We start from the raw sequence: 16,516 nt of genomic DNA, 5'->3' as shown, positions 1-16,516 counted from the left end.
GCCTTTTATTTCTTTTTGTTGTCTGATTGCTGAGGCTAGGACTCCTAGTACATGTTGAATAACAGTGGTGAGAGTGGACATCCCTGTTGTGTTTCCTTAATTTACCTTAATTACTTCTTTAAAGGCCCTATCTCTAAATACATTCATATTCTGAGGACCTGGGGTTTAAGACTTCAATATTTGACTTTGTAGTAGGGGTAATTTATCCCATAACACAAGGTTACAAAGTTTTTCTTCTCCATGTAAGTTATTTTAGTAGAATTATACTGGGTGGGATCAGAGAATGCTTTCCTCAATGTTGTACTGCCAGTGCTTACTTAACATGTTAAATTCCTTATCATAAACTTGTTGAATTAATGAGTGAATGAATGTGAATCACATTCACTATTCTTTTTTAAAAAATATTTTATTTATTTATTCATGACAGACACACAGAGAGAGGTAGAGACATAGGCAGAGGGAGAAGCAGAGGGAGAAACAGAGGAGAAGCAGGCTTCCTGCAAGGATCTTGATGCAGGACTTCATCCCAGACCCTGGGATTATGCCCTGTGCTGAAGGCAGACACTCAACCACTGAGCCACCCAGGCATCCCCACATTCAGTATTTCATTCATGCTACCTCAATCTCAGAGAATGCTTGTGTCTGTCTTGCTGAAGGAATTATGTGCCATGTATCACACCCAGATAATTTTCCCCAAATCTGTCAAGAATCACTCAAAATTGCCCCCAAAGGCAATACCTACTAAAGACAAGCATGAGATTATACTATGGCTCATCAATTTCACTCTTGATTTTATACCTGAGAGATTGGTATGTATGTTCACTAAGAGAAATGTTTAAGAATGTTCATAACAACACCATTCATAAAAGACAAAACTGGTGCATGTAAAATACCCATCAACAGTAACATTAATAAATTCTGATCCTCCCCTGCTGCTTGAAGCTCAGCCTCCATCATGAATGACACAGTACCTATCCGGACCAGGAAGTTCATGACCAACCGACTGCTTCAGCGGAAACAGATAGTCATTGATGTTCTTCACCCCGGGAAAGCAACAGTACCTAAGACAGAAATTCAGGGAAAACTAGCCAAAATGTACAAGACCACACCAGATGTCATATTTGTATTTGGATTCAGAACCCATTTTGGTGGTGGCAAGACAACTAGCTTTGGCATGATTTATGATTCCTTGGATTATGCAAAGAAAAATGAACCCAAACATAGACTTGCAAGACATGGCCTGTATGAAAAGAAAAAGACTTCAAGAAAACTTCAAAGAATGCAAAAACAGAATGAAGAAAGTCCGGTGGACTGCAAAAGCCAGCGTTGGTGCTAGCAAAAAGAAGTGAGCTGGAGATTGGACAACAGAAGGAGTAAAGATTCTGCAGTGGCTTTATCTGTGGTGATTGTGCAGATTTTTCATGAGAGGATTAATAAACTAAGAACATTAAAAAATAAATAAATTCTGAGAAAGTCATAAAAAGGAATACTATACAGCAATGACAATGAACATATTACTTATACATGCAACAAACGTGGCTGCATTACAATACAGAATAATGAGGAAAACATATTAGACAAAAATAATACATAGTTTTTTTTTATTAAACTGCAGGATATCTTTGGAAGGTATTTACTGAGATTTATTAAAAAAACAAAACAGAATATAGACTATTTTTCTATTTCAAAACACTAGCTATTTCTTTTTTTTCCTTTTAACTTTACCATACTTGGCTTCATTATCAAAATTCTTTGGCTGTGTGGAGAAGAAAATCTGAAAAAGGAAGAGAACACAAAAGGTAAAGCTCTTTTTTGCAAAAGTCCTGAGGAAACACTAGAATGAAGGGAAACAAAATGTTTTATTTTTTGACTACCCATAATCCAGTCACAAATGGCAATTCCTGTCCTTACATAAAGTTGATTTTGCTATACCAGCTGTCTTTTTTTATTATTAGTCAAGGCATTCAACTCTGTGCTTTTTCATTATTGGTCTATTTGTAATTTTCACTTAAATTTCAATAGTGAGGAGGGATAAATTCTTCATAAAAACGTGCTCAACATTATGTTTCTGAATAGGTAAAGAATCATATTTTGATTTGCTACCCACCTGTAGAGGTGGCATCTGCTTATTTATTCTATGGTACTCTTAAAAACTAGTGGGATCAATGATTTTTTTTGAAAGGAAGTCATGTTGAACTTCAAGACATACTCTGTGTGTCTATGTCTGTGTTTCCTCAACAAAATATTGGCAAAGCAAATCCAATGATACATTAAGGAAATCATAGACCTTGATTAAGTGGGAATAGTTCCCAGGATGCAAGGGTGCTTCAATATTTGCAAAGAAATCAATGTGATGCATCACATCAATAAGAGAAAGGATAAAAACCATATGATCATTTCAATAGATGCAGAAAAATCATTTGACAAAGTACAATCATTTGACAAAGTACATCCATTCATGATAAAAACCCTCAACAAAATAAGTCCAGAGGGAATATACCTCAACAAGATAACAGCCTTATATGAAAAACCTACAGTCAACTTCATACTTGATGGTGAAAAACAGAGCTTTCCGTCTAAGTTTAGGAACATGACAAGGATGTTCACTCTCACTGCTTTTATTCAACAGAGTACTGGACATCTTAGCCAGAGTCATCAGATAACAGAAAGAAATAAAAGGCATGAACATTGGTAATGAAGAAATAAAGTTCTCAATATTTGCAAAGGACATAGTACTAGATATAGAAAAACTTAAATACTCCACCTAAAACAATTTTATTTTTTTTCACAAATTTATTTTTTATTGGTGTTCAATTTGCCAACATACAGAATAACACCCAGGGCTCATCCCATCAATTGCCCACCTCAGTGCCCGTCACCCAGTCACCCCCACCCCCCACTCACCTCCCCTTCCACCACCCCTGGTTCGTTTCTCAGAGTTAGGAATCTTTCATGTTCTGTCTCCCTTTCTGATATTTCCCAATCATTTTTTCTCCTTTCCCCTTTATTCCCTTTCACTATTTTTTATATTCCCCAAATGAATGAGACCATATACTGTTTGTCCTTCTCCGATTGACTTATTTCACTCAGCATAATACCCTCCAGTTCCATCCACGTCAAAACAAATGGTGGGTATTTGTCGTAAAACAATTTTAGAACTGATAAATGAATTCAGTTAAATCACAAGATACAAAATCAATGTACAATAATCTGTTGCATTCTTATACACTAGTAATGAAGCCACAGAAAGAGAATTTAAGAAAGTAATAAAATTTACAACTACACCAAAAACAATAAAATATCTAAGAATAAACTTAACCAAAAAGGTGAAAGACCTATACTCTGAAAACTATAAAACACTGATGAAAAAATTCAAGGCAATACAAAGAAATGGAAAAACATTCCATGTTCATGGATTTGGAAGAAAAATTATTGTTAAAATTAGTCTACTACCCAAAGCTATCTGCAGATTTAATGCACTCCTTATCAAAATACCAACAGCATTTTTCTTAGAACTATAACAAATAATCCTATAATTTGTATGGAACCACAAAAGACCCTGGATATCCAAAGCCATCTTGAAAAAGAAAAAAGAAAAATTGTGGAAGTATAACAATTCCTGACTTCAAGCTATATTACAAAGTGGTAGTAATTAAAGCAATATATTACTGGAATAAAAATAGGCAAATGCATCAATAGCATACAATAGAAAACTCAGAAATAAACCCACAATTATATGGTCAATTAATTTTCAAAAAAGGAGAAATGGATATACAATGGAAAAAAGACAGTCTCTTCAATAAATGGTCTTGGGAAAACTAAACAGCAATATACAAAAGAGTGAAACTGGACCACTTTCTTAACATCATATACAAAAATAAACTCAAACTGGGTTAAAGACCTAAATGTGAGATAGGAAACAATGAAAATCCATTAGGATAACACAGGCAATAACCACTTTGACATTGACTGTAGCAACTTCTTACTAGAGATATGACTCCTGAAGCACAGGAGACAAAAGCAAAAATAAAGTATCAGGACTACATCAAAATATAAAGTTTCTACACAGTCAAGGAAACAATAAACAAAAAACTAAAATGCAACTTACTGGATGGGACAAAATATTTGCAAATGACATATGTGGTAAAGGGTTAGTATCTAAAATATATAAAGAACGCAAACAATTCTACACTCAAAAACCTAATAATCCAATTTAAAAATTGGCATAAAAATCAACTCAAAGAATACAATATAAGAAATTACACAGTATAAAATTTTCTTTAATTTTTTTCTTTCAGCCTTCTTACAGAGAGGATTGTTGATTCCTAGGACCTCACAAATAAAATTTTTATAATCTAGCATATAAAACAATATGCTATGCTATTAGTATATTAAAATATTCACCCACTTTTCCAAAAATAATATTTACCTACTTTTCCATATTCTGAATTATCTTAGTATTATTACTTATTTTTATTTTTTCAAGTTTTTTTTTAAAGATTTTATTTATTTATTCATGAGAGACGAGAGAGAGAGAAAGGCAGAGACACAGGCAGAGGGAGAAGCAGGCTCCATGCAGACAGCCCGACATGGGACCCGATCCCGGGTCTCCAGGATCATGCCCTGGGCTAAAGTTGGCGTCAAACCTCTGAGCCACCCAGGCTGCCCTTTTTTTCAGATTTTTGTTTCAATTCTAGTTAGTTAACATATAGTGTAATATTGGTTTCAGGAATAGAATTTAGTAATTCATCGCTTATAAATAACACCCAGTGCTCAATACTATAAGTGCCCTTCTTAATATCCGTCACACATTTAGTCCACTTCCCCCATACTACTCCTCCATCAACTCTTAGTTTGTTCTCTATAGTTAAGAATCTCTTATAGGATGCTTCCCTCTCTTTTTTTCTTCCCGTATGTTGATCTGTTTTGTTTCTTAAATTCCGCATATGAGTGGCATCTTACGGTATTTGTCTTTCTCTGACTTATTTTGCTTAGCATAATACACTCTACCTCCATCCATATTGTTGCAAATGGCAAGATTTCATTCTTTTTGAAGGCTTATCTTCTATTGTGTATACAACTTCTTTATCCATTCACCAGTTGATGGACATTTGGATTCTTTTCATAATTTGGCCTTGTTGATAATGCTGCTGTAAACATCAGGGTGCATGTACCACTTCAAATCTCTATTTTTGAATCCTTTGGGTAAATACTTAGTAGTACAATAGCTGGATCATAAGGTAGTTCTGTTTTCAAATTTTTGAGTACCATCCATACTGTTTTCCAGATTGGTTGCAGCAGTTTGCATTCTCACTAACAGTGTAAGTGGATTCGCCTTTTTCCACATCCTTGCCAACAATGGTTGTTCCCTGTGTTGTTAATTTTAGCCATTCTGACAAGTATGAGGTTGTATCACACCATTCTGACAGGTGTGAGGCGGTATCTCACTGTGGTTTTGATTTGTATTTCTCTGATGATGAGTGATGTTGAGCATCTTTTCATATGTCTGTTGGTCATCTGGGTGTCTTCTTTGGAAAAATGTCTATTCGTGCCCTCTGTCTTTTCTTAACTGGATTATTTGGTTTTTGTGTATCAAGTTCAATAAGTTCTTTGCAGATATTGGATACTAACCCTAAATCAGAAATGTCATTTGCAAGTATCTTCTCCCATTCTCTAGGCTGCCTTTTAATTTTTGTTGTTGTTTAGTTTTTGTTGTTTCCTTCACTGTGCAAAAGTTTTTTATCTTGATGAAGCCCCAGAGTTCATTTTTGCTATTGTTTCCTTTGCCTCTGGCGATGTGTCTGATAAGAAGCTACTGTGGCTGAGGTCAAAGAGTTACTGCCTGTGTTCTCCTCTAGGATTTTAATGGTTTCACATTGAGGTCTTTCCTCCACTTTGAATTTATTTTTTTGTGTAGTGTAAGAAAGTGGTACCATGTTGCTATCTAGTTTCCCCAACACTGTTTGTTGAAGAGACTGTATTTTTTTCCATTCAATATTCTTTCCTTCTTTGTCAAATATTAGTTGACCATATAGTTGTGGGTCCATTTATGGGTGTTCTATTCAGTTCTGTTGATCAGTGTCTGTTTTTGTGCCAGTACCATACTGCCTTGATTACTACAGCTTTGTAATATAGCTTGATGTCCAAAATTGGGTTCCTCCTTGCTTTACTTTTTCTTTTTCAGGATTGTTTCGGCTATCCGGTGTCTTGTGGTTCCATACAAATTTTAGGATTGTTTGTTGTAGTTCTACGAAAAATGTTGTTGGTATTTTGATAGGGAGTGCGTTAAATCTGCAGATAGCTTTGGGTAGTCATTTTAACAATAATTTTTCTTCCAAATCCATGAACACGAATATTTTTCCATTTCTTTGTGTCATCTTCCATTTCTGTCTTCAGTGTTCTATTGTTTTCATGTTGCAGAGCTTTACCTCTTTGGTTAGGTTTATTCCTAGGTGTCTTATGGTTTTTGGTGTAATTGTAAATGGGATTGGTTCCTTGATTTCCTGCTGCTTCATTATTGGTGTATAGAAATGCAACAGATTTCTGCATGTTGATTTTATACCCTGTGATTTTTCTAAATTTGTTGATCAGTTCTAGCAAATTTTTGGTGGAGTCTTTTGAGTTTTCTCTATAGAGTATAATGTCATCTGCAAATAGGGTATGTTTGACTTCTCATTTGCCTATTTTGATGCTTGTTATTTCTTTTTGTTGTCTGATTGCTGAGGCTAGGACTTCCAATACTATGTTAAGTAAATAGCGGTGAGAGTGGACATGCCTGTCTTATTCCTGATTGTGGAGGAAAAATTGTTGGCTCTTCCCCATTGAAGATATTAGCTGTGGATGTTTCATATATGACCTTTATGATGTTGAGATATGTTCACTCTCTCATTACTTTGTTGAGGATTTTTATCATGAATGGATACCATATTTTGTTAAATGCTTTTTATACATCTATTGTTAGGATAATATGGTTTGTATCCTTTCTGATATTAATTTGGTGTGTCATATTGTTAGGTTTGCAAATATTGAACAACCCCTTCAGACCAGGAATGAATCCCATTTGATCATGGTGAATGCTTCTTTTAATGTACTGTTGGATTTGATTTGCTAGTATCTTGTTGAGAATTTTGCATCCATCATGTGCATCTGGGATATTGGCCTGTAAATCTACTTTTTAGTGGGTGCTTGTCTAGTTTTGGAATCAAGGTAATGCTGGTCTTCTAGAATGAGTTTGGAAGTATTCCTTCCATTTCTAGTTTTTGGAATAGTTTGAGAAGAATAGATATTAATTCTTCTTTAGATGCCTTCTTGTAGAATTCCCCTGGGAAACCACCTTGTCCTAGATTTTTGTTTGTTGGGAGGTTTTTAATTACTGATTCAATTTCTTTGTTGTTTATGGGTCTGTTCAAATTTTCTATTTCTTCCTGTTTCAGTTTTGGTAGTTTGTATGTTTCTAGGAATTTGTCCATTTCTTCCAAATAGCTCAACTGGTCAGCCTATAATTTTCATAACATTCTCCTGTAATTGTTTGTATTTCTGCAATATTTGTTGTGATTTTTCCTCTCTCACTTGTGATTTTATTTATTTAGGTCTTTTTTCTGTCTGATGAGTTTGGCTGGTAGTTTATCAATTTTATTAATTCTTTAAAAGATCAACTCTTATTTTAATTGATCTGTTCTACTGGTTTTGTTTGTTTCTTATCATTTATTTCTGTTCTAATCTGTATTATTTTTTCTGCTGGCTTTATACTATTTGCTATTCTTGTTCTAGTGCCTTTAGTTGTAAGGTTAGGTTGTATATTTAAGACTTTTTTGTTTCATGAGGTAGACCTGCATGGTAATATACTTCCCTCTTAGGACCACCTTTGTTGCATCCCAAAAGTTCTGGACTGTTGTGTTTTCATTTTCATTTGCTTCCATGTATTTTTAATTTCTTCTTTAATATTCTGATTGACATATTCATTCCTTAGTAGGATGTTCTTTAACCTCCTTGTATTTGTGGTCTTTCCAAAGATTTACTTGTGGTTGACTTCAAGTTTCATGTTGCGCATGCTGCGGCAACATGATCAGGGTCCCGAGGATAAGGGGATGAGGAAAATAAAAGAAAAGTAAAGAGATGGGAACAGGAAGGACACAGTGGATGATGTCCAAGCAGTGCCAGCTTTATTCAAGGGTTTACAACATTTTATAGCACGAGCAAAACAAAGCTAAGAAGGTGTTTATTTTTAGCAGGTTTGTGAAACCCTCCAAAGTTCCCCTTTCTCAGCATGCAAGACAGACTCACAGGTGCCAGAAGACCTTGGTAAATAGATAAGCTTGTTGCTCCAGATGTGCATACTTCAAAGGAATATTAGGTATGGTAAACAGACCAGCAAGGACAGCACAGACCCTTATTTACATTTATGACCAGGCCAGAATAAGTTGTATCTATTGTGTTATGTGGGCGATCACATACAAGCGAGCCCTGAGAACCACTGATCAAGCCCTTTCTCAAGCGTTTACCAACTATTCACCCTTTAGGCTCCCGAGCCTTTTGAGTGAATGAGGGATGCAAGTCTGGGCCTGGTTTGGTTCCAGACTAGTTACTCCAGCTAGTCCCTGGTCGCCCACAGTTTCCTAGTGTTGTGATAAGAATATATGTGCATGGTATCATCTCAATCTTTTTGTACTTGTTGAGGCCTTATCTGCAACTAAGTATGTGATCTATTCTGGAGAATCTCCCATGTGCATTTGAAAAGAATGTATATTCTGCTGCCTTAGGATGAAATATTGTGAATATATCTGTGAAATCCATCTGGGCCAATGTGTCATTCAAAGCCTTTGTTTCCTTGTTGATTTTCTGCTTAGATGAACAGTCCATTGATGTTAATGGGGTGTTAAAGTCCCCTACTATTATTGTATTATGTTGAGTGAATTCCTTTTTGTTTGTTATTGTTTTATAACTTTGGGTGCTCCCAAATTGAGGGCATGAATATTTGCAATTGTTAGATCTATTATTGCATAGGCCCCTATATTATGATATGGTGCCTTTCTTCAGCTCTTGTTATAGTATTTGATTTAAAATTTAGTTGTTCTGATATAAGTATTGCTCTTCTAGCTTTCTTTTGACATCATTTGCATGATATATGTTTCTCCATCCAGTCACTTTTGATCTGCAGGTGTCTTTAGGTGTAAAATGAGTCTTTTTTAGGCAGCAGATAGGTCATTTTTTTTTAAATCCTTTCTGGCACCCTATGTGTTTTGATTAGAGCATTTAGTCTATTTACATTCAGAGTGATTATTGATAGATACAAATTTAGTGCCATCATATTACCTGCAAAATCATTTTTAGAGATTTTCTCTTTTTCTTTCTAGTCTTTGTTGCTTTTGCTCTTTCTTCCCCACTGAAAGAGTTGTCTTTAATATTCCTTGGAGGGCAGGTTTAATGGCCACATAGTCTTAATTTTTGTTTGTCTGGGAAACTCTTTCTCCTTCTATTCTGAATGACAGTCTTCCTGGATAAAATATTCTTGGCTGCATATTTTTCCTATTTGAAATGTTGAATATATCATACTATTCTTTGTAGTTTGCCAGGATTTTGTGAAGAGATCTGCTGCTAACCTAATTTGTCTTCCCTTGTGGGTTAAGGATTTCTTTTCCTTTGCTAATTTCAGGATTATTTTCTTATCTCTGTATTTTGCCAACTTTACTATCATATACCTTGGTGTTGACTGGCTTTTGATAAGAGTTCTCTGTGTGTTTTGCATTTGGATGTCTGTTTTTTTCCCCAAGTTAGGGATGCTTTCAGCTACACTTTGCTCAAATAAATAGTCTACTCCCTTTTCTCTGCCTTCTTTTTCTGAAACTCCTAAGATATGAATGTTATTATCTTTTTACAGAGTTTCTGATTTCTCCAGGCCTACACTTGTGATGCAATATTTTGCTTTCCCTCTTCTTTTCATCTTGTTTATTTTCAATAATTTTATCTTCTATATCACCTATTCATTCCTCTGCCTATTCTAATTTTTATGTTCATCATATCCAGTCAGTTTTACATCTCAGTTATAGCAGAATTTTATTTTAATTTCAGGCTTTTTATTTGGCCTGACCTGTGTTTGGGTCTTTCATGTCCATGCTAATGTTCTCTCTGGTTTCTTCTATGCTTTTCTCAAGCCCAGCTAGTGTCCTTTTAATTGTTGTTTTAAAATCTGGTTCAGGCATATTATTTATATTTATTTTTATTTGCTCCTTGGTAATGACCTCTTGATGTTTCTTTTGGGATGAGCTCATCTGTCTTAGTATTTTATCTAGGTTTCTATCTTTTGTATGTTAGGAAAACCTGTACCTGGTCCTATTTCCACTAGATCTGAAGCTTTGCAGCACTCTATGATCAGGATAACTGGTGTGTGTGGAGGGTTTGTGTTGGTCTTCTGGGGGAAGGGCCTGCTGTTGCTTTGACTTTCAATCACATTTGCCCTATTTAAAAAGGTACCTGCAGGAGGAGGCAAGATGGCAGAAGAGTAGGGGTCCTCATTTCATCTGGTCCCCCAAACTTACCTAGATAACTTTCAAACCATCCTGAACACCTATGAAGTCAACCTGAGATGTAAAGAGAGAACAGCTGGAACACTACAGAGAGAAAAGTGATCACTTTTTAAAAGGTAGGAGGATGGAGAAGAGGAACTAGGGGATATATTGGAAGATAAACAGTGAAGGAGGGATCCTGGCAAAGCTTTGCAGGATAGCAGTGCAGCACACAATTGGGAGCTTTAGAAATCTGTGCCTGAAAGAGTCTTCCCTGACTGAAAAGTGCTCAGTGGGGAAATAGGGCAGAATCAAAGGAGAGGGGCAGTGAAGTCTCAATACTCCCAGAGACACCATAAGAATAGTGGCACTTGGGAGAAAGCTCACTGCTAACCCTGGTTGGATCATGGTAAAGGGCTGCAATCCAGTAACCCTCTTGGGGTATCTGGGAAAGGCCAACCAGATTCTCAGTCCAGCAACTGAGCCCCTTCAGTCTCAGGGCCTGACAGTGGACAGAAGTGGGTTATCCTCCACTCCCTATGGAACAGGCAGAACTGGGGATGGCACAAGACAGGAAAAACTCTCCTGCTACTAGGTGCCCTTCAATTTGTACAAATCAATGCCCCCACATCTGCTCCCAGGATGATCTAAGCCAGTGTGCACTGAGAGACTACAGTTCGGTGTGTGGGAAGCTCTTGGCTCCAGAGCTGGAGCTCTGGCTGTGGCCATTTTCTTTTCTTCTTCTTTTTTTTTCTCTCTCCTCTCACTGGGAGAGGTGTGTCCTCCAGGGAACAAAGTCCTCACAGGACAACAACTTTATAAGGAGCCCAGCCACCAGGCAAGAGCATTTCCATCCAGGCACAGAGACTTGAGATCAGTGCAGCTAGGCCCCTCCCTCAGAAGAACAGCTGAAAAAACAGAGGAACAGAAAGTTTACTAAGCAGCACTAGAAAGCTCCAGGACTGAGGGAAAATAGTATATAGAACTCAAGGTTTTATCCTTATGATTTGTTTGACTTTTGGGCTAAAAATTTACTACATTTTTTCTCTTTCCTGGCTTTAACTACAATATTTTAACAACTCTTTGTTTTTTTTATTGTTTGTTTGTTTGTTTGAAAGAGTGTATAATGATTTATTAAATATCTTTAATGAAACCATTACTTGACAAGTAGAAAACGGTCGAGTTTTTGGTTTTTAAAAAAAAATCTCTCAAACTAGCATTCATTTTGGAGTGTTTCTGTTGTTTCTAATGTAAAATAAGACACTTCACATTCCAAGTTGAAGATTATCTTTTAAATACAAAATGTATGCTCTGCCCATTACAGTAGAATCATGTGAATTTAGTCTTCAGTTCCTTCAGATTCTCAAAGCAGCAGTAAGACAAGTCTCAGAATCATCATGAGGCTTAAACCTGCAACCAACAACTCTTTGTTTTTAAGTTTTTTTGGCTTCCCATTCCACCCCCCCCCCCACGTTTATCTTATTTCTGTTTTGGGGGTCGCTGTTGTGTCTCTGTATAAGATTTGATGCTTTATGTAAATTTTGGAATTTAGCACCTTCTAAGATACAGAACAAAATACATTCAGAAACAAGAGGATCACCCTGGTGGTCCACTCTGTGAGACTATATTCTCTCTCCCCCACCATTTCCTCTCCACCCTTTAAAGAAAAATTACCATTTTAAAAAGATTTCTTTTTCACTTTCATAGTCTTTTTTTTTCTTTTATTTTGTGGTCCATGACTTTTTTGGAATTGCCAAGGATATATTATACTTAGGTTGTGGTTGATATTTTGACTCTGCTCAATCATACAGCCATTCTGCACTGGACAAAATGACTAGAATGAAGAATTCACCACAAAAGGAAGAACCAGAAGTAGTACTCTGTGCCACACATCTAATGGATATGTATTTCAGTAACATGTCAGAGATACAATTCAGGAGTAAAATTATAAAAATACTGGTGTCTCTTGAATAAAGCATAACGGACTACAGAGATTCTCTTACTGCAGAATTGAGATCTAATCAAGCCAAAATAAAAAATACTTTAACAGAGATGTAGTCTACACTGGATGCTCTAACTGCTAGGATTAAAGAGGTAGACAAGAGAATGAGTGACATAGAAGACAAGTTGATGGAAAAGAAGGAATCTGAGGAAAAAAGAAAAACAATTAAGAACCCACGAGGAGAGCCTTCAGGAAATAAATGATAGTTTGAGAAGGAATAATATTAGTCTTATTGAGATTCCAGAAGTTGTTGAGAGAGAGAGGACCACAAAGTAAATTTGAAAAAAAATAATAGCTGAGAACTTCTCTAATCTGGGGAAAGAAACAGGCATTCATATCCAAGAGATAGATTAAAAACCCTGCCCGAATCAACAAAACTGATCAACACCACTATATATAATAGTGAAGCTTGCAAATGTAAGAGATAAAGAGAAAATCCTAAAAGCAACTTGAGACAAGAGATTCCTAACTTATATGGGGGAGAAATAACAGATTAACAGCACACCTATCCACGGAGACCTGGCAGCTCAGAAAAGGCTGGCATGATATACTCAGGATATTAAATAAGAAAAACGTGCAGTCAAGAATACTTTATTCATCAAGGCTGTCATCCAGAATAGAAGGAGGGATAAAGGGCTTCCAGGATAGACAGAAACTGAAAGAATATGTGACCACAAAACTGGTTCTGCAAGAAATATTAAGGGGAACTCTGTAAGTGAAGAAGGGACCCCAAAGAAACAATCTTCAGAAACAGGGACTGTATAGGTAATAGTATGACACTAAATTCATATCTTTCAATAATTACTCTGAATATGAATTGGATAAGTGATTCAATTAAAAGACAGTAGCAGACTATGTAAAAAAAATCAAGATCCACCTATATGCTGTCTACAAGAGATTCATTTTAAACTTAAAGACATCTCCAGACTGAAAATGATGGAGGTGGAGAACCATTTACCATGCAAATGGTCCTCCATAGAAAGCTGGGGTAGCAATCTTCATATCAGATAAATTAGATTTTAAACCAAGGACTGCACTGAGAAATGAAGAGTGACACTATATCATACTTAAAGGGTCTATCCAATGAGAAGACATAACGATTATGAATACTTATGCTCTTTATGTGTGAAGAGCCAAATATATCAATTATTTAAAAAAGTAAAGGGACGCATAGGTAATAATACCTTAATAGTAGGGGACTTCAACACAACCCTCTAAGCAAAGGAAAGAGCTACTAAGCAAAAGATGACCAAAGAAACAAGGGCCTTGTATGACACACTGGAGCAAAACGATTTCAGATATATGAAGAGCATTCCATCCCAATGCAACCAAATACACATCCTTCTCAAGTGCACATGGGACTTTCTTCAGAATAGACCACATACTAAGTCACAAATCAGGTCTCAGCCAATACCAAGAGATTGGGATTATTCTTTGCATATTTTCAGACCACAGTGCTTTGAATCTAGAACTCAATCACAAGAAGAAATTTGGAAGGAATTCAAACACTTGGAGCTTAAGGAGCATCCTACTAAAAGATGAATGGATCGACCAGAAAATTAGAGAAGAATTAAAAAGATTCATGGAAAAATGGAAGTACAACTGTTTAAAATCTTTGGGATACAGCAAAGGTAGTCTTAGGAGGGAAATAAATCTCAATACAAGCCTTCCTCAAAAAATTGGAAAAATCTCGAATACACAAGCTAATGTTACACTTAAAGGAACTGGAGAAAGAACAACAAATAAAGCCTAAAACAAGCAGAAGAAGAGAGATAATAAAGATTAGAGCACAACTCCATGAAATAGAGACAGATCAATGAAACCAGTAGCTGGTCTTTGAAAGAATTGATAAGATAGATAAATCCATAGTCAGCCTTATTAAAATGAAAAGAGAAAAGACTCAAATTAATAAAAATCATGAGTGAAAGGGAGAGATCAAAACCAATTATCAAGGAAATACAATTTTAAAAACACATTATGAGCAACTATATGCCAACAAATTAGGCAATCTAGAGGAAATGGAAACATTCCTGGAAACCAAAAATTCCCAACACTGAAACAGGAAGAAATAGAAAACCTAAACAGGGCAGTAACCAGTGAGGAAATTGAAGCAGTCATCAAAACCCTCTGAAGAAGTAGTCATCAAAATCCTCCCAAGAAACAAAAGTCCAGGACAGATGGCTTCCCAGGTGAATTCTACCAGATATTTAAAATAGAAATAATGCCTATTCTACTAAAGCTGTTTCAAAGGATAGAAATGGAGGGAATACTTCCAAGCTCATTCTATGAGGCCAGCATTATCTTGATCCTAAAACCAGATAAAGACCCCACCAAAAAAGGAGAATTACAGACCAATATCCCTCATGGACATAGATTCAAAAATTCTCACCAAGATACTAGCCAATAGGATCCAATAGTACATTAAGAGGATTATTCACCACGATCAAATGGGATTTATTCCCTGGATGCAAGGCTGGTTCAACACTCGTAATACAATCAACGTGATAGATCACATCAATAAGAGAAAAAACAAGAATCATATGATCCTCTCAATAGATGCAGAGAAAACATCTGACAAAATACAGCTTCCATTCCTGATCAAAACTCTTCAAAGTATAGAGATAGAGGAAACATTCCTTAGCATCTTAAAAGCCATCTATGAAAAGCCCACAACAAATATCATTCTCAATGGGGAAAAACTGAGAGCCTTTCTCCTAAGATCAAGAACACGACAGGGATGCCCACTCTTACCACTGCTATTCCACATAATACTAGAAGTCCTAGACTCAGCAATCAGACAACAAAAAGAATTAGAAGGCATTCAGATTGGCAATGATGAAGTCAAACTCTCCCTCTTCATAGATAACATGATTCTGCATATAGAAAACCCAATAGACTCTACCTCATGATTGCTTGAACTCACAAAGCAATTCAGCAATGTGGCAGTATACAAAAGCAATGCACAGAAATCAGTTGCATTTCTATTCACTAACAATGAGACTGAAGAAAGCGAAATTAAAGAATCAGTCCCATATTCAATTGCACCCAAAACCATAAGATATCTAGGAATAAACCTAACCAAAGAGGTAAAGGATCTATACTATAATAACTACAGAACATTTATGAAAGAATGCTCTGTAGCTTTCATCAAGGAAGATGAAAAGATATGGAAAAACTTTCTAGGCTCATAAATTGGAAGAATAAATATTGTGAACATGTCTGAGTTACCTAGAGCAATTATAGTTCTGTGCAATTCCTACCAAAATACTATGGACTTTTTTCCCAGAGATAGAACAAATAATCCAAAAATTTGTATGAAACCAGAAATGACCACGAATAGCCAGAAGAATGTTAAAAAAAGAAAACCAACGCTAGGGACATCACAATGTCTTACTTCAAGCAGTATTATGAAGTTGTGATCATGCCACTATGGTAATGGCCTAAAATCAGACACATAGATCAATGGAACAAAATAGGCAACCCAGAAATGGACCTTCAATTCTATGGTCAATTCATCCTCAACAAAGCAGGAAAGAATATCCACTCGAAAAAAGACAGTCTCTTCAATAAATGGTTTTGGGAAAATTGGACAGCCACATGTAGAAGAATGAAACTGGACCATTTCTTATATTCCACATAAACACATTTCAATGGTTGAAAGATCTAAATGTGACAAGAATCCATGCAATTGAAACAGTCAATAAGACTAAAAGACAACCTACAGAATGGGAGAAGATATTTGCAAATGACATATCAGATAAAGGGCTAGTATTCAAGATCTATAAAGAACTTATCAAACTCAACATCCAAGAAACAAACAATCCAGTCATGAAATGGGCAGAAAACATGGACAGGCATTTCTCCAAAGAAGACCTACACATGGCCAACAAGCACATTGAAAAATACTTGGCATCAGGGAAATACAAAGCAAAATAACAATGAGATACCACTTTACACAGGTGAGAATGGCTAAAATTAACAAGACCGGAAACAACAAATGTTTTTGAGGATG

At 36.0% G+C, this 16,516-nt stretch overlaps 1 pseudogene; it reads left to right on the top strand.

The window, feature by feature from the left end:
* The first annotated feature begins 937 nt into the window (after positions 1 to 937).
* Positions 938 to 1,420, top strand: LOC112649260 (40S ribosomal protein S24-like; annotated as a pseudogene).
* The last annotated feature ends 15,096 nt before the right edge of the window (positions 1,421 to 16,516 follow it).

The sequence above is a fragment of the Canis lupus genome, chromosome X, assembly GCF_003254725.2.
Source record: "Canis lupus dingo isolate Sandy chromosome X, ASM325472v2, whole genome shotgun sequence".
Classification (NCBI taxonomy): Eukaryota; Metazoa; Chordata; class Mammalia; order Carnivora; family Canidae; genus Canis; species Canis lupus.
The sequence above is the reverse complement of the archived record's forward strand: the minus strand, read 5'-3'. Positions and strand labels throughout refer to the sequence as shown.